The 18,473-nt window shown below is 41.8% G+C and overlaps 1 protein-coding gene across 1 annotated transcript in view; it reads left to right on the top strand.

Annotated features, from left to right (window-relative positions):
* LOC149445091 (cytochrome P450 2G1-like) overlaps positions 1 to 18,473 on the top strand; it is a 776,615-nt gene that overhangs the window by 307,130 nt on the left and 451,012 nt on the right. The window lies entirely within an intron of this gene.

Raw genomic sequence — 18,473 nt, 5'->3', positions numbered from 1 at the left:
CAGTTGGCATATCTTAGTCATACATATGAGTATTCATAGACCCTGGGTTATAGGCTCATACCTTCAGGTGACTGTAGACTGGCAAAACTTTTGAGGACATGCCCCCTGGGTGCTTCTTTGACCATACTCCACTTCTGAGTCCTCAGTTTTTTGCTAGTGTCCTAAGCTGATAGGGACGCTTCTCTACGAATAAATCACTATTAGCTTAAAGCAGAACTTCACTCTAAAGGCTCTAAAGGGGAAGTTCTGCTCTATGCCCTGCTGCCCCCTCCTCTTCTATTTTTGGAGCTTTTTTCAGGGGGGAGCAGATACCTGGTTTTGACAGATATCCACTCCTACTTGGATTGCTGAGGCAGATCCAGCAGACGTTCCCCTCCCCTCTCCCTGCCCACAAACCTCTGGGACACATCACAGGTCCCAGAAGGCTGTGGGTCCATTCACAAATCCACAGTACACATGCCAGTACCAGGGACATGAAGAGCGGTGAAGAACCCATTTGGGTGAGAATGGTGCTGGATCCCTGGAGAGGTAAGTGTCCTTTTATTAAAGGTCAGCAGTTACAGTACTGTGAATTTTTTTCAAACAGAACCGCTTTAACTAGTTTATTATTTTATCATTGGTTTCTTCAGTCTACTCCTCGGTGTCTTCTAATACAACAATTGAAGTAATTCATCTAGACCAGTGCAACCTTGGTAAAACCTTGGGAGTTGTATCAAGAACCAAAACCATTAAAATGACCTTTAATGTTACTTCTGGCACTGCATCCTTTGTGACACGTTGTGCAACTCATGTAGGTTTTCATGTGAATGAGCTACAGGGTATAATAGGCTATTACCATTGGCTGCGCACCCACTAAGGCAAACATTCTCAACCCTATGGTTGTTCTAGAAGTTGCTAGGGGTTCCTTAATCTGTGGCTGATTGACCTTCCAACTGATAGTGTCTGCAAAGTTCCAGAGCCAGTGCCACTTGCAGAGCCAGCTGCATGACACCAATAATCTTTTTGGCGTAACAGTGGCATCCTGACCATCATTGTAAGAGCATTCTTCCTTACGGTCACCAATGTTTTCCTACTGAATGTTTTCCTACTAGTTCCTCAGGGTAAAGAAAAAGGCTGCCCTAAAGGGTGAGAAGGTTTGCTGCGGAGTGTTTTGGGTTGACTTTAACAGTCTGTGTTCCATTTGGGCAATATTATTTTTCTAGAGACACAATGGGAAGGGATGAGAAATTCTAAAAGTTGTCATCAGAATGGGTGTCCCCTTATCATTCACTTCTTGCTCAGATGATGACTGTAAAATGTTGGATTTTCTATCACTCCTGTCTCTAGGAGATTGTCATCAAGACAAATGGAGAGAGTACATCTAGCTAGCATGTAAAAGAGACAGCAATAAAAGCCTCAAAGGGCCTCCAATCCTTCCCTACTATTTCCAAAACTAAAAAAAGGGGAAAAAATAGATTATATATACACTTGAATGTAAAACACATGCCTGTAGTACCCTATATGTTTGTTTACATATATAACTGCTATTGAGATATTTTTTGTTTTATCTTTAGTTTGGCCTGGGTGTGTATGTGCATGTGTATGTATGTACATGGGTATCTATGTATGCATGCATGTATGTGTATACTGTATGTGTGTCTGTATGTTAGTATGTATGATTATATAGTAAGAATATTAGCAATTAGTATAATATATTAGAATTATTAATTACTGTATAGCTTTATATTGATGGGAAGCTAGATAATGTATTATTATAGAGAAGTGGTGGGATTAAGTAAAATGGTGCTTCTTCCCTCTCCTTTTCGGAAATGTAGATCACATTATTTTGTTTTGTTTACAGTTTTATATTTTCTTTTGTAATCAGCTTTCTTTGTGTCTGTCTACTACTGCGTGATTACTTTGTTATTTATTCTTATTTTTAGATTTTGTTTACATGTTCAAAATAAACTACTACTACTAACAGAAAAGGATAAATATAAATACACTATATTGCCAAAAGGATTTGGACACCCCTCTAAATCATTGGATTCAGGTGTTCCAATCACCTCCATGGCCACAGGTGTATAAAATCAAGAACCTAGGCATGCAGACTGCTTCTACAAACATTTTTGAAAGAATGGGTCGCTCTCAGGAGCTCAGTGAATTCAAGCGCAGTACTGTGATAGGTTGCCATAGTCCATCCATGAAATTTCCTTGCTACTACATACTCCGAAGTCAACTGTTAGTAGTATTATAACACAGCAGAAGCAACTGGGAACAACAGCAACTCAGCCACAAAGTGGTAGGCCATGTAAAATGACAGAGCGGGCTCAGCTGAAGCGCACAGTGCGCAGAAATCGCCAACTGTCTGCAGAGTCAATAGCTAAAGAGCTCCAAACTTCGACAGGCCTTCAGTGCGTAGAGAGCTTCATGGAATGGGTTTCCATGGCCGAGCAGCTGCTTCCAAGCCTTACGTTACCAAGTGCAATGCAAAGTGTTGGATGCAGTGGTGTAAAGCACGCTGCCACTGGACTCTAGAGCAGTGGTGACGTGTTCTCTGGAGTGACAAGTCATGCTTCTCTGGCAATCCAATGGACATGTCTGGGTTTGACGGTTGCCAGGAAAATGGTACTTGACTGACTGCATTGTGCCAAGTGTAAAGTTTGGTGGCAGGGGGATTATGGTGTCATCCGACATCAGTGCCTGACCGCACAAATGCCATTCTGGAAGAATGGTCAAACATTCCCATAGACACCCTCCTAAACCTTGTGGACGGCCTTCTCAGAAGAGTTGAAGCTGTTATAGCTGCAAATGGCGGGGCCAACTCAATATTGAACCCTACGGACTAAGACTGGGGGGCCATTAAAGTTCATGTGTGTGTAAAGGCAGGCGTCCCAATACTTTTGGCAATATAGTGTATATAAATATAAATGATCAGCAGCACATTTTATATGAGTCAAATATAATGTAAATAATACAGTATCAAAAGATGACACTCTATGAACAAAAAAATAAACATTTTCTAGTGAAATTATTAAATCACAAAAAGGTTTATATCACAGATAGATGTGTAGCATCCGCCTAGTTGGGTGCTAGGATTTGTATAGTTGGGATAAGTATAGTTGTGTTTCTCTGCCTAATAGAGAGGCTGTTAGGTATATTCAGTGGGGTATTCTGATTAACATAGTGCTGTAATTGATTAGTCAGGTCTGCTCATAATGCTCTGGTGCTGTTTGAGTTCCACTTGCCTTCAGGAAGCTAGTAGAGCTTCCAGAACATACAGTTGCAAGAAAAAGTATGTGTATATTCTTGGGATGTCTGGTGTGAATCGCTCTCTTAAGGTCATGCCACAGCATTTCAATCGGGTTGAGGTCAGGACTCTGACTGGGCCACTCCAGAAGGTGTATTCTGTGCTGTTGCAGCCATTGTTTTGTTGAATTACTTGTATGCTTTGGGTCATTGTCCTGTTGCATCACCCATCCTCTGCGGAGCTTCAGTTGGCGGACAGATGGTCGTACGTTTTCCTACAAAATGTCTTGATAAACTCTGGAATTCATTTTCCCATCAATGACAATAATCCGTCCAGGCCCTGAGGCAGCAAAGCATCCACAAACCATGATGCTCCCTCCGCCATGTTTTACAGTGGGGATGAGGTTTTGATGTTGGTGTGCTGTGCCTTTTTTTCTCCACACATAGTGTTGTGTGTTCTTCCCAAACAACTCAATCTTGGTTTCATCTGTCCACAGTATATTTTGCCAGTAGTGCTGTGGAACATCCAGGTGCTCTTTTGCAAACTTCAAACGTGCTGCAATATTCTTTTTGGACAGCAATGGCTTCCTCCGTGGTGTCCTCCCATGTACTCCATTCTTGTTTAATGTTTTCCTTATTGTAGATGTGTCAACAAAAATGTTAGCATGTGCCAGAGATTTCTGTAGGTCTTTAGCTGACACTCTGGGATTCTTCTTTACCTCATGCAGCATTCTGCGCTGTGCTCTTGCAGTCATTTTTACAGGACGACCACGTCTAGGGAGAGTAGCAACAGCGCTAAACTTTCTCCATTTGTAGACAGTCTGTCCTACCATGGACACATGAACATCAAGGCTTTTGGAGAAACTTTTGTAACCCTTTCCAGCTTCATGCAAGTCAACAATTCTTGATCGTAGGTCTTCTGAGAGCTCTTTTCTGCGAGGCATGGTTCACATCAGACAGTGCTTCTTGAAACCAGTAAACCCAAAACAGGTGTGTGTTTTTTAAGGGCAGGACAGCTGTCAGCAACACATCCAATATCATCACACTGATTGGAGTCAAGGTTGGCTCACTCCTGGCTCCAATTAGCTCTGGGAGAAGTCATTAAGCTAGGGCCTCACATACTTTTTCCTCCCTGCACTGTGAATGTTTACATGTTATGTGCAATTAAACCATGGCAACATCTAATGTTTGTGTAGTATTATGTTCAGCAGACTGTGTTCTTCTATTGTTGTGACTTAGATGATGTTCAGAGCACATGTTATGCCCAATTCATGCAAAACTCCACGTAATCCCAAGGGGTTTACATACTTTTTCTTGCAACTGTAGGTAGGGGCTAGGCAAATGAACAGCATGAATATGGATACAGTTACAGGCCAGTTACAGGGGAGGGCGGCCCCAATGCATGCTGGGAGTGATATTTATCTTCTTTGAGCACATGGGTTCAACATCTTTTCTGGGAGAGGATTGCACCATGTCAGACTGGAGGCAGGCTTCCATCGCCTGGTACTGGCTGCCATGTGGGCCTCAGGTGGGTGACCTGAGGGTCTGAAGTTGGGAAGAAAGACCCTAGTTCTACAGTAGGCTGACTGAGGGGAGCTGTCTGCCAAAGTTCTGTCTGGTATCAGTGGAGAGAGTTGCTGAGAAGATTGGAAGGAGGTTGCCATTCTGTCCTTGGACTTGTGAGTACTGACATTGAGAGATCTTGGGGGCTTTGTGTGCTTTGCTACTGCTCTGGTGCTTGATAGTCAGCATGGGTCTGAGAAAAAGGGAACACTGGCTAGTGTTCTGAAGAACTTGTCCAACTGTTGCTACTGCAAAGGACTTTGCTCAATTTCTGCATTTTTTTGGACTGCCGTAACAGGTCTGTACCTGAGAAGCTTACCCTGCTATGAGTTCTACTGCTAAAGGGACTTTGCTCACTCCTAAAACTACTTGTTGCTACACTTTGAAAAGAATTCTGCCATCTGCTTTCAGCCAGGACTTCACCAGTGCTCAAGTAAGAGATCCGCCAGATGTCCTCAGTGGGAATAGTTCTAATGCTTACAGTATCCTACTGAAAACCCAATCCATATCCCCAGTTCTACAATAAAACTCCAAAAACAAACATCCCCTAGATTGGTTATTGAAGACATTGAGTGAAAGTGTGTGTGTACCTGGCAATGGAAAAGACCTTGTGCCTGGCTGCAGGGCAAACAAGGGGAGACCTGGGCAAAAATACAAGCGGCTCCTCGTGGGGTAGGACTACAGGTGTGTAAATTTCCAGTGAAATGCATACAGCTTAAACATATACAGCCTCCAAATAATGGATTTGAGTCACCAGATATACAGTATAGGACCTACCAAAATACAGGTAAGTCAATATAGTTCACAATTATCTTTATACACTCACCTGCCACTTTATTAGGTACACTTTTCTAGTACCGGGTTGGACCCCTTTTTGCCTTCAAAACCGCCTTCATTCTTCATGGCAGAGCTTCAACAAGGTGTTGGAAACATTCCTCAAAGATTGTAGTCCATATTGACATGATAGTATTGTGCAGTTGCTTCAGATTTGTAGGCTGCACATCTATGAACAATTGATACAAGGCAGGATGGATCCATGCTTTCATGTTGTTTATGCCAAATTCTGACCCTACCATCTGAATGTCGCAGCTGAAATAGAGACTCATCAGACCAGGCAATGTTTTTCCAACCCTCTATTGTCCAATTTTAGTGGGCCTGTGTGAATTGCAGCCTCCTTTCCTGTTCTTAGCTGACAGGAGTGACATCCAATGTGGTCTGCTGCTGCTGTAGCCCATCTGCTTCAAGGTTCAATGTATTGTGCATTCAGAGATGGCATTCTGCATACTTTGGTTGTAATGAGTGGTTATTTGAGTTACTGTTGTCTTTCTATCATCTCAAACCAGTCTGCCCATTCTCCTCTGACCTCTGACATCAACAAGGCATTTTCATCCACACAACTGCCACTCACTGGATGTTTTCTCTTTTTCGGACCGTTCTCTGTAAACCCCTAGAGATCGCTGTGTGTGAAAATCCCAGTAGATCAGCAGTTTTTTAAATACACAGACCAGCGCCTTCTGGCACCACCAACCATGCCACGTTCAAAGTCACTTAAATCCCTTTTTTTTCCCATTACGATGCTCAGTTTGAACTTCAGCAAGTTGTCTTCACCACATCTCGATGCCTAAATGAATTGAGTTGCTGCCATGTGATTGGCTGATTAGCAATTTGTGTTACCAAGCAATTGAACAGGTGTACTTAATAAAATGGCCAGGGAGTGTATATTTTTTATTTGTCATAGGTCAAGCTGCTGGCCTGTGTATTCTTCTTTAAGGAAAATGTGAAGAATGCGTATCTAGAAAATAAATCGGTTCACTAACAATGGTTCCTAATAAATACAATTCATGATAGACATACAACAGTACACAGTCAAACGTAATTACCGTGGCAGCATGCCATTACCACAGGCAGGTTTTTGCTGGAATAATATTTTTTTTTAATGTTATATTTATGTACTGGGCACGAATGGGATGAAGTTTGAGTTCGAGGCGATGCAGGGTTCGATTTACACCCTGGGATATGTTTTTTTTTTTTAATAGAATACTATGTCATAGTGTGTGTTTATTTATTTATATATATACTTTTTTTCGTGAATGGGTAACCAGGGCAGTCCTGGGACAAGGTGATTCAGTGCCTAGGGCAAAGATACCAAACTGCCCCCCCCCCCCCCCAGACATGCATACACACACCACCCGAGGAGGGGGCTGTTTGAGAGAGTAGGGTGCGAGATGCAGCGCACCATGCTGAAACATGGAGCATGCTATCTTGCAGTAAAATATGGGGTAACAGTGATGTAGAAAGTAATGGGGCCTATGTGCAGGATCATAAGTTGAACGCTCCTGAGCAAGAAAAAAGTGCGGCACACCGCCGTAAAAATTGGGCGTGGATTTTATTATGCTGAACATTGGTCGTGGTTTAATTAGAAGCAGAGTGAAGGGGTTCAGTAGTAAGTAACGCAGAGTTCAGAGGTCAGTATTTAGTGACGCAGCATTCACAGGTCAGTTGTAAGTAACGCAGCGTTCAGAGGTCAGTATTTAGTGACGCAGCATTCACAGGTCAGTTGTAAGTAACGCAGCGTTCAGAGGTCAGTATTTAGTGGCGCAGCATTCACAGGTCAGTAGTAAGTAACACAGAGTTCAGAGGTCAGTATTTAGTGACGCAGCATTCACAGGTCAGTAGTAAGTAACGCAGAGTTCAGAGGTCAGTATTTAGTGACACAGCATTCACAGGTCAGTAGTAACGCAGAGTTCAGAGGTCAGTATTTAGTGACACAGCATTCACAGGTCAAGGGATGAGGCCTAACTTAATAACTTTAGATCATTATGTGAAACTGTATCAGATGCCTTGCTGAAATCAAGATATGCTATGCACTGGAAAAACAAGTCCGATTCATGGAGGCCCCACCTCTGACCTCACAGGACCTAAAGGATCTGCTGGTGAAGGCTCGGTGCCAGAGACCACAGCATACCTTCAGAGGTCTAGTGGAGTCCATGGGTTCTGAAGGGTGGTCATAATGATATGGCTGATCAGTGTATATGTAGATATTGAAACAATGTATTTCTATATGTGTTTGAATTATACAGTATGTGAAGCATTTTTTATTTTTATTGCACTGTAGAAATATATATATATGCTATATAAGTACCTGAAATAAATAAATATATTTTAGATTGTAAGCTCAAAAGAGCAGGGCCCTCGATCCCCTCATGTTTTGCATTGTATTGTTATTGTTCTGTCTCATGTTCTGTCCCCCTTTGTAATGTACAGCGCTAAGCGAACTATTGGCGCTTTATAAATACTGTATAATAATAATAATAATATATATATATAGTATATTAGAATATGGGTGGTATCTCTGTGCTCAAGGACTAGTGTGCTGATACAGCAGGATGCAAGGGGCGGAACTGAGACTGATGTTTCAACATTGTATTCTTTTTCCATTAGTATTGCTTATTGTTGTTTATCAATGTTGTACAATTGTGTCTTGTTCTGATAATCCTTTTGCAGCTTGAATCTTCGTATCACACGGTGATTTTTGCATCAGCTAGATCAGGGGTGGGCAACCTTTTGAGCACAGTGTACCGAAAAACGTTTTCAAAGAAATTGAGTTTTATTAAAAAAAATAAATAAATGCCAACTTCACACTCTCAATCATGAAAAGGAATTTTTATAAAGCAAATGCTGTAAACTACTTGAGTAATAGTGAGAATCAGCCTGAGATCAACCCCAATTCCTGTACCTCCAGTCCTGAAATCAGCCCCAATTCCTGTACCTCCAGTCCTGAGATCAGCCCCAATTCCTGTACCTCCAGTCCTGAAATCAGCCCCAATTCCTGTACCTCCAGTCCTGAGATCAGCCCCAATTCCTGTACCTCCAGTCCTGAGATCAGCCCCAATTCCTGTACCTCCAGTCCTGAAATCAGCCCCAATTCCTGTACCTCCAGTCCTGAGATCAGCCCCAATTCCTGTACCTCCAGTCCTGAAATCAGCCCCAATTCCTGTACCTCCAGTCCTGAGATCAGCCCCAATTCCTGTACCTCCAGTCCTGAGATCAGCCCCAATTCCTGTACCTCCAGTCCTGAGATCAGCCCCAATTCCTGTACCTCCAGTCCTGAGATCAGCCCCAATTCCTGTACCTCCAGTCCTGGGATCAGCCCCAATTCATGCAGTCACAGTCCTGAGATCAGTTCCAATAAATGCAGTCCCAGTCCTGAGATCAGTCCCAATTAATGCAGTCCCAGTCCTGGGATCAGTCCAAATTCATGCAGTCCCAGTCCTGAGATCAGCCCCAATTCCTGTACCTCCAGTCCTGAGATCAGCCCCAATTCATGCAGTCCCAGTCCTGAGATCATCCCCAATTCCTGTACCTCCAGTCCAGAGATCAGCTCCAATTCCTGTATCTCCAGTCCTGAGATCAGTCCTGATTCATGCAGTCTCAGTCCTGAGATCAGCCCCAAATCCTGTACCTCCATTACTGAGATCAGTCCCAATTCATGCAGTGCCAGTCCTGAGATCAGCCCCAATTCCTCTACCTCCAGTCCTGAGATCAGTCCCAATTCATGCAGTGCCAGTCCTGAGATCAGCCCCAATTCCTGTACCTCCAGTCCCGAGATCAGCCCCAATTCATGCAGTCCCAGTCCTGAGATCAGCCCCAATTCCTGTACCTCCAGTCCCGAGATCAGCCCCAATTCATGCAGTCCCAGTCTTGAGATCATCCCCAATTCCTGTACCTCAAGTCCCGAGATCAGTCCCAATTCATGCAGTCCCAGTCTTGAGATCATCCCCAATTCCTGTACCTCCAGTCCTGAGATCATCCCCAATTCCTGTACCTCCAGTCCTGAGATCAGCCCAAATTCCTGTACCTCCAGTCCTGAGATCAGTCCCAATTCCTGTACGTTCACACGGGGGGTTGCCTACTGCTGAGCTAGATCTTTACAATAAAAATAGGATCTCCGGCTGATGTTGAAGCATTGCTGATGTTTAGACATGTGCAGAACGATAGAATTTGTTTTGTTTCAGAATGATTCTTTGGACTACTAGTTTTGCTTCGTTGCATTCATAATCCATTTGGTTTATTCTATTCTATATACTATTTAATATACTATTCCATCTCTTTCTATTCTATTCTATTCTAAATTCAAATTACAGAAGACGACTATATTAATTCTATTCTATTCTGTTATACCATTCTACTCTGTTATTCTTTTATTTTCTATTCTGTTCTGTTTTGTTCTATTCTTGTCTAAATTTGAATTTGGAAGACAGCTATATTCTTTCTATTCTAATCTATTCTATTATATAATTTTATTTTCTATTATGTTCTATTTATTTCCATTCTAAACATTCTTTTCTATGCTATTCCTTTATTTTCTGTTCTAGTCTGTTCTATTCTTTCTATTTTATTCTATCCTTCTTGAAACGCAGATTTTGGAAGATAGCTATATTCTTTCTATGCTATTCAAATCTATTCTATGTTTTTCTATTCTATTCTATTTTTTTATTCCATACATTCTTTTCTATTCTATTTCTTTATATTCTACTCTTTTGTATTCTAATCTTTTATTTTCTATTCTTTTCTATTTTACTCTATTCTTTTCTATTCTATTTTATCCCATTACTTTTGAAATTTCGAATTTCTACATTTGAAGTTCGGAAGATAGCTATATTCTTTTTTTTTTTTTACTATTCTGATCGAATCTATTCTATTTCTATTCTATTGTTTTATTTTATATTCTTTTTTTCTATTCTGTTCCTTTTTTTCTATTCTAGTCTTTTATTTTCTCTTTATTTTTCCCTATTTTATTCTATTTTCTATTTAAGAAATATTGGCACCACAAACACATTACAAGTTGTACCGCATTTATCTTTGGCATTTAATTTTGACATTTGAAGTTCGGCAGATAGCTATATTCTTTTTATTATTTTATTCTGATCAAATCTATTCTATTGTTTTATTTTATATTCTTTTTTTCTATTCTATTCCTTTATTTTCTATTCTAGTCTTTTATTTTCTCTTTATTTTTCCCTATTTTATTCTATTTTCTATTTAAGAATGATTGGCACCACAAACACATCGCAAGTTTTAGCGCATTTATCACACGTTTCTGCCCACATTTCTGCTATACCCAGATGTGAACAGGGCCTAATGCAGACATTTTCATGTGTGAATGTATGTGCAAATTAAATCCAGTTTTCAGATGCAAAGATTTAAATAGATCCACAATGAGAGTAATACTTAAAAATAAATTAATTTTAAAAACGTTTCATTGCACCAAACTGACCATAGGCTTTTTGTATATGTAACACCTTCTATAATTCTTTGTATTTATTGCAGCTTTTCAGTGTCTGGGTGTGTTACCTCCTAATTACATTCATGTCTACAGGAAATCTCCAGGTGAGAAACAGAACTTAAAGTGGAACTCCAGAAACAAACAAAAAACGATTCTTGCCGGGTCCAGCTTAGTTGCCTTGAATTCTTAGTATATTATGCCCAGAAGGCTGCTGGGACATTTAAAATCGTAGTTGCATTATGCCAAATAACACTTTGATCTTCTGCCTCAGCTGCTGTGACAATAGGGGGTCATTCACTCTTCACCTTTTCTATTCAGAAAATGTCTTGTATTCTTTTCACAGAATGCAATGTGTTCTGTGAATGGATGAGGGGAGGGTAAGATTAACATACATCAAAATGCATCAAACATGTTAAAATAGGTGCATAGGTGTGCACCAAAAACCTAAGAATGTCTCAAACATCCATTAGATATTTATTAAAAACAATGAATACCTACCTGTCCTGCTGCCTGTGCCACTGACCTCTGTTGCATAAAAAACGTCCAAGTTTTATGAAGAATGTTCAGCATTTGACAATTCCAGGAGTGTCCCTGTAGAATACAATAGCGGTGTGTACAATAATGCAGCCAAAAAAAATCTAAGCAGACACATTATTTATTTCAGGTGCTTATATAGCACCATCAATATAGCGCTTTACATATATATTGTAAATTCACATCAGTCTCTAAACCTCAAAGGATGTACAATCTAAGGTCCCTAACCCTCAAGGGGCGTACAATCTAAGGTCCCTAACTCACATTCATACATACACATACTAGGGACAATTTAGACAGGAGACAATTAACCTAGCAGCATGTCTTTGGAGTGTGGGAGGAAACTGGAGCACCTGGAGGAAACCCACGCAGCCACGGGCAGAACATGCAAACTGCAGGCAGCTTGCACCATGGTTGGGATTCAAACCAACGACCCTCATACTGCCAGGTGGAAGTGTTAACCATTTAGCCACTGTGCTGCCCACATGCAACAGAGTGATATCTAGCATCATTCAATTCACTTTCTGGGAGCCCAGGTTGTTAGGCCCCCTTCACACTCCGTTTTTCAGGTGGATCCAATCGGACCATCCATAGACCTCTAAGGACTGGCGAGTGTCACAAGCGTCTGTTAACACCCGCCGGCATCTGATCTGAGCCAAAAACAGATGGATGGGGATCATTCCCCATCTGTGCAGCAGATCGGATCAGATGACAGTTGGGTGGATATGGACAGGTGATCTGTTTCCATCCGACTGCCCCATAGAAGATAGTGGGCTGTTTCTGTGTCTGCTCTGCAGCAGCGGAGCGGACACAGATCTGTCATCTGCCTGCTCAGCGGGGATCAGCAGAGAGATCCCACACTGATTATGCGGATCCACTGATGGGTCTGCCTCAGGGGCGGACTGACCATTTGGAAACTCGGGCAATGCCCGAGGGCCCGGGGTCAGTAGGGGGCCCCATGAGATGCCCCTGGTACCTTTTTCATAGGCTTTTTTGAGTTTCGGCAAGGACACAGGGACCCCATGATCCCCTAATGCCTGGGGGCCCCATGAGTTGTCAGTCCACCCTGGTCTGCCTTGTCTATAATGACATGCCACATGGACGTACCCCCTGTTTTCGGGGGGTGTGGCATACCCATGTCCTTGTGTGAGCACTGTGAAGGTGTAAGGACCACCCATCACTGCTGCTGATGGACAACACATGGGGGATATTTACTAAAACTGGCGCACTCAGAATCTGGTGCTGTACATGGTAACCAATCACCTTCTAACTTATCCTAGGTTTACACCTATGTAGTTTGTGTTTGAGCCGTTTCTGCATTGCATTTTGCGTTGCAGTTTGTGTTTTTTGCACTTGTGGTTTTGCCGCGTTTTTGCTGCGTTTTGCATTTGTTTTCTTTTTTTAATTTTTCTTGTTGCTAGGCAGATTTAAAATGCAAAATGCATCAAAACACAGCAAAAATGCAATACATGCTTTTCTGTGTTACCATTGAAGTCTATAGAATCAAAAACGCATCTTTTTGTGTTCACAAAAGTCCATGACCCTTTCCAAAAAATGCACCGGGTGAGAACGTGGTGTACCACTAGCCCCATCCTCTTAGATTGTAAGCTCCCAGGATCAGGCCCTCCTAACCCTCTTGTATTGAACTGTATTGTTGCTGTATTGTCTCCCTTATATTGTAAAGCGCTGAGCAAACTGTTGGCGCTATATAAATCCTGTATAATAAGAATAAAACACAGAAATGTGAGCCAGTCCTATAGGAAATCATGTTAAATGGACTGTATTGGGTTTCTGCAAAATGCAAAACGCTGCAGAAAATGCTTAGGTGTGAACATAGGGTTAAGCTCGTTCAAGTAAGCTTTGCCAATAAAACCTGGAAGCTGATTGGCTTCTGTGCAGAGCTACACCAGTTTTAGTAAATACCCCCCCATGATATCATGAAAGCATCCAGAGAACTGCAAAGAAAAATGTATTTAGGAGGTTAGGGAGCGAAGACAAAGGATGCGGAAAAGTAGGCTTGAGGATTCTTCAATCATTCTAATCTTTAACCTCCTTAGCGGTATGATTATTTCAGATTTTTGGTGCTGAAAGCGGTACCATTATTTTGCATGGAAATTTGGCGTTTTTTATTGTAGGCCTGTAATTCTTAGGAATAACTCACTGAAATCTGTCCGAACAAGAGTCTAGTAAACATCCAGGAAAGATAAAACTTGAAACACAAAATTATAAATTAAAATTTAATAAATAATCATAAAAAATAATAATATAATAATAATAAATGTAATTAAATAATATAATCAAACCAAAAACACTGAAATTTGAAATATAGCGCCAAGTTCGCACATCGCTGAGCAAAGTCGCAGAATTGTTTTCAGTGTTTGATGACGAATTTCCCCCACGAATCATTATCACTCAATTCTGCAAGTAGTTCTGATTTACTATCGCTGTTCTCTAGCCGGTCTAAAACCCCTTTTGACCTAAAGGGACGCTTTTTGGACGCCATGGACTTTTCTAAGTTTACAGGCAGAAAGAACAGTCAAAATGCAGGTAGGGCGCCGGACAAAGCACTCGGGACAAAATGTATGTGAAATGGTTTGATACAGGAATGTTATATTATGTGATTTTAGTGATTTTTGTGAATGTCATTTTTTGTCATTTTCAAATTTCCTGCCGTTCCGTCTCCCGTACGTCCCGACGCTCGCAGGGGACGGAACCCAGAAGACAGATGCCAGCATGCGCCGGATTACATTGCCGGGGACACTGCAGGAGGGACATCACGGGAGCGCATGACAAGGTAAGTGATACTGGGATCCCGGAGCAGCGCCGCATGATAAGCCCGAGTGTAGCTCGGGGTTACCGCTTGTGGTACTGAAACTTTACCCTGAGCTACACTCGAGAATACTGCCAGGGAGGCTACGGACCAGTTCACACTTTGACGCATTTTTTATGTATTCCAGTGCATTTTTTGATGCGTTTTTGACACATTCCTGTGCATTTTTTATGCATTCCAATTGATTTTTCCCCCTCTATTTTTCTTCCATTTAAACAGGGACATGTGCATTCCAGTGCATTTTTTATGCGGTTTACCGTGTTCCAGTACAGTTCTGTGCAAAAAAAAATGCAGCCTGTAAGGGTTTAAAGGGTTAATTATTTTTATCCCACTTTGGGAAGATATAACATATTTGAAATGTGTGTGGCAGTGAAGCCCGCATATTGGTTGAAACAACATGGGCTCTGAATCTTCATTGCATCTAATGTCTGTGTGAATGCCGTCCTGAAGTGTTCCCGTTCTGGATGGACTGAAACTCAATGCCTTCAGATCTGGTTGTCTTGCAGCTAAAGAATACAAAAGACAAAGAGGCTTATAGGGGATCATTGTGCAATGTACAGGCTTCATTTTCTCCACTGAAACTGAACTTATTATTTATATTCATTATTTAATGAAACAGTCCAATAATAACAGAAGCACAGCCAGTTCTTTTAACAAACATTTGGCCCTCAATCAACTTTTTTTTTTTTTTTTTTCCCTTAAACTGGTTATCAGTTTTAGCCAGGGTTCACAGCAATGTTATGCGAGAAATGCTGTGAATCCTGTGCATTTCCTGCACCACATTGCAATCGTATCACGTTGATGCGATCTGGGCTCTATTAGGTTGCACTGAAGGGAACTGACAGGTGGCACTGATAGGCAGCACTGATGGGCACAGATTGGCAGCACTGTCCGGCACTGATGGGCAGCACTGCTAGGCAGCACTTCTGGGCACTGATGGGCAGCACTGTTGGAAACTGATGGGCAGCACTGTTGGGAACTGATGGGCAGCCCTGCTGGGCAGCACTTCTGGGCACTGATGGGCAGCACTGTTGGGAACTGATGGGCAGCACTGTTGGGAACTGATGGGCAGCACTGTTGGGAACTGATGGGCAGCACTTCTGGGCACTGCTGGGCAGCACTGTTGGGAATTGATGGGCAGCACCGTTGGGATCTGATGGGCAGCACTGTTGGGAACTGATGGGGCTGCACTGATAATCAGTGCCCTAATTATCAGTGCAGATGTTTGCTTTGACAGTTGCCGGTTACTGGCAGCACTTTCCCCATGTTGGGACAGCATGAGGAAAGCCCTGCTGATAACCAGCACATGTATTTACATGGTGGTCAGCTGTAATTGGGCACATCTGATCACATGGCAAAAAGCCGCTGTGATTCGCCTTTTACTGTGTCATGTGATTAGCTGTGTGTAAAGGAAACAGTTATCATAGACAGCCCGGGTGCATGCCGCTGGGGGGGGCGCATTCTAGGAGGGTGTCATATGCTGCCCTCCCAGAACTGGACTACCACGCTGTAACCGTCATTTGGCTATAGCACTGTAGTAAAGTGGTTGAAATAATACTTGGTGATCTTGAAATGGGGGCCCTTGACCAGACACTTCTTGGTATGAGGTGTCAACACTCAGTCCTTGTCCCTACATATTTACTTTGTCCCACACTCAACCAATGCAGATCCCAAGTGGCCAAGATAGACTTTGTGCAGGAATGTTCCACTGTTGTCATCATCTGGAAACCTGCCCTATGAAATGTCATGCAGCAATCACTGGAGTACATGTATAAAGAAAGAGGCTGCAGGAGATCATCAGTGTTGAGATGCAACAGAGGACGAAAAAAGGGCGAAAACATTAAAAAGAAGCTATAATAACTGTTTATGATACAAAGTGCTTTAGTGAAAATGAACCACTTAAGCTCTGGAAGGTGTTACACCCTTAATGATGGGCTATGTTTTCTTATTTAGCACTTCGCTATTTTAACTGGTAATTGTGCAGTCATACAACGCTATACCCAATCAAAATTTTTTTCCCATAAATAGAGCTTCCATTTGTTGGTATTTGATCACCGCTGTTTTTTTGTTCTTTTTTGTGATATAAACAAAAAGAAAAACGAAATTTAAAAAAAAATGTATATATATTTTTTTACTTTCTGCTTTAAAACATACCCATAAAAAGTTTAAACAATCAAATGTGTTCATACATTTTGGCTAAAATGTATTCTGCTGCATGTCTTTGGTAAAAAAAATCCCAATAAGTGTATACTGATTGATTTGTGTGAAAGTTATAGTGTCTACAAACTATGGGATATATATTAGAATTTTTATTAATTAATAAATGTATTTTATTTATACTGCTTAAGGCGGTGATCAGAGACTTAAAATGGAACTGGGATTGTGCGGTGGCCAATCTGACACTAACTGATGCTGATGGGAACTGACTAACTGCCACTGATATCTCCAATGACATTAATACAGTGATTAGTGATAATACTTTACACTGTCACAGTACTAATGATACTGACTGGGAAGGGGTTAACATCTAGGGCAATCAAGGGGTTAAATGTGTGCCTCAAAAATGTGTAATGTATGTACTGTTCGCTGATTTTACTAAAAGATCTATTTGTTTGTCTTCCCTGCTTTGCAGGGATGAGAAACAGAGATATTGTTCCCTCTGTACAGAGCCCTATGTTGATTTTTAACACAGGGCTCTGGGCTGTGATTGGACACAGCTGATCTGCATGCCTCAGCGATAAATCATTGGCTGGGACCCGCTGATAGACTCCTGCTGTGCACAAACTGGGAATCAGGCAGCGATGTACCAGTAGATTGCTTGGGCCTGCACAGGCCGATCATCTGCAGTACATTGTGGGCAGGCGGTCCAGAAGTAGTCAAATTAAGATTTGCAGGTACTTTAAAAGAATTAAAATGGAAATGAAATCTGAAAGCTGTACCCTAAAAATGATAAGTGGAAGCCAAAGGACTAGTCACCAGTATTGACTGTGGTCTCCTTGCAGCAGAACTTTCCCCATTACTGACCTATCAAGCCTTTCTCTGCACTGTGTGTGTGTAGGGGGGTGACCATTTTGTAGAGGGCAGGGCTTTACTTCCTCGTGTCAGAGCCTCCAGCAAGGAGAAACGTGAGCAACACCAAATCTCCCTCCAATTCTGCTAAGATTAGCAGTCACAGGCAGATATGCAGGTGTGTGGCTGTAAGTAGAGGGGATGAGGCACCCTCACATACAAGGAGGTTGTTGGTGTGTTGAGGCAGCTAAATGTTCTGAACTGTATTTAGTTGATTTCTTATCTAAAATTGCTGATAGCTCTTCTTCTTTTAGTATCTATGCTCCTTCTTATGCTAATGTTTTCTTTTAACCACTTCAGCTCCTGAAGATTTACCCCCCTTCCTGACCAGGCCATTTTTTGTGGTACGGCGCTGCGTTACTTTAACTGACAATCGCACGGTCATGCAACACTGCACCCAAATTAAATTTATGTCCTTTTTCCCCACAAATAGAGCTTTCTTTCTGTGGTATTTGATCACACGTTTGTCCTCAGTTGACGGTTCCTTTGGGCATCCTATACCCCCTTACCCTATTCCAGTTTTAAATCCCTCTCAATAAACAACAAAACCTCAAGGACTAATTTCTGACTTCTAATGCAAGTTTGAGTGAAGAATGTAGATTGCCTGGCTGTGCAGGACTACAGGGAGACCCAAATCAACAACAACCCCTAAGGGGGTAGTGCTACACTGAGATCCCAGAGTCACAAGGAACAAATGTAACACAAATTGATAACATTATTTACATTAGGAAGGTCTCTTTCCATCCAAATGGACATTTTACTACACAATTATTAAGATAATCGCACAATTATTTTACAAATGCTTATCTGGACAGAGGAAATTATTACAAGGTCTCAAAAAATAGTAGTATTTGCCCCCTTCTTTGTTACTTTGAAGTGGTTAACTGTTTCCCCTATTTCCCAATCCCAATTTAACCAACCAGCATGGTTCAGCTGAACAGCACTACACTTCCAGTTTCCCCA

Source organism: Staurois parvus, unplaced genomic scaffold, assembly GCF_062004578.1.
Source record: "Staurois parvus isolate SC_StPar_1 unplaced genomic scaffold, SC_StPar_1.0 ptg000746l, whole genome shotgun sequence".
NCBI lineage: Eukaryota > Metazoa > Chordata > Amphibia > Anura > Ranidae > Staurois > Staurois parvus.
Note: the sequence above shows the minus strand (reverse complement) of the source record. Positions and strands in the feature narration are given on the sequence as shown.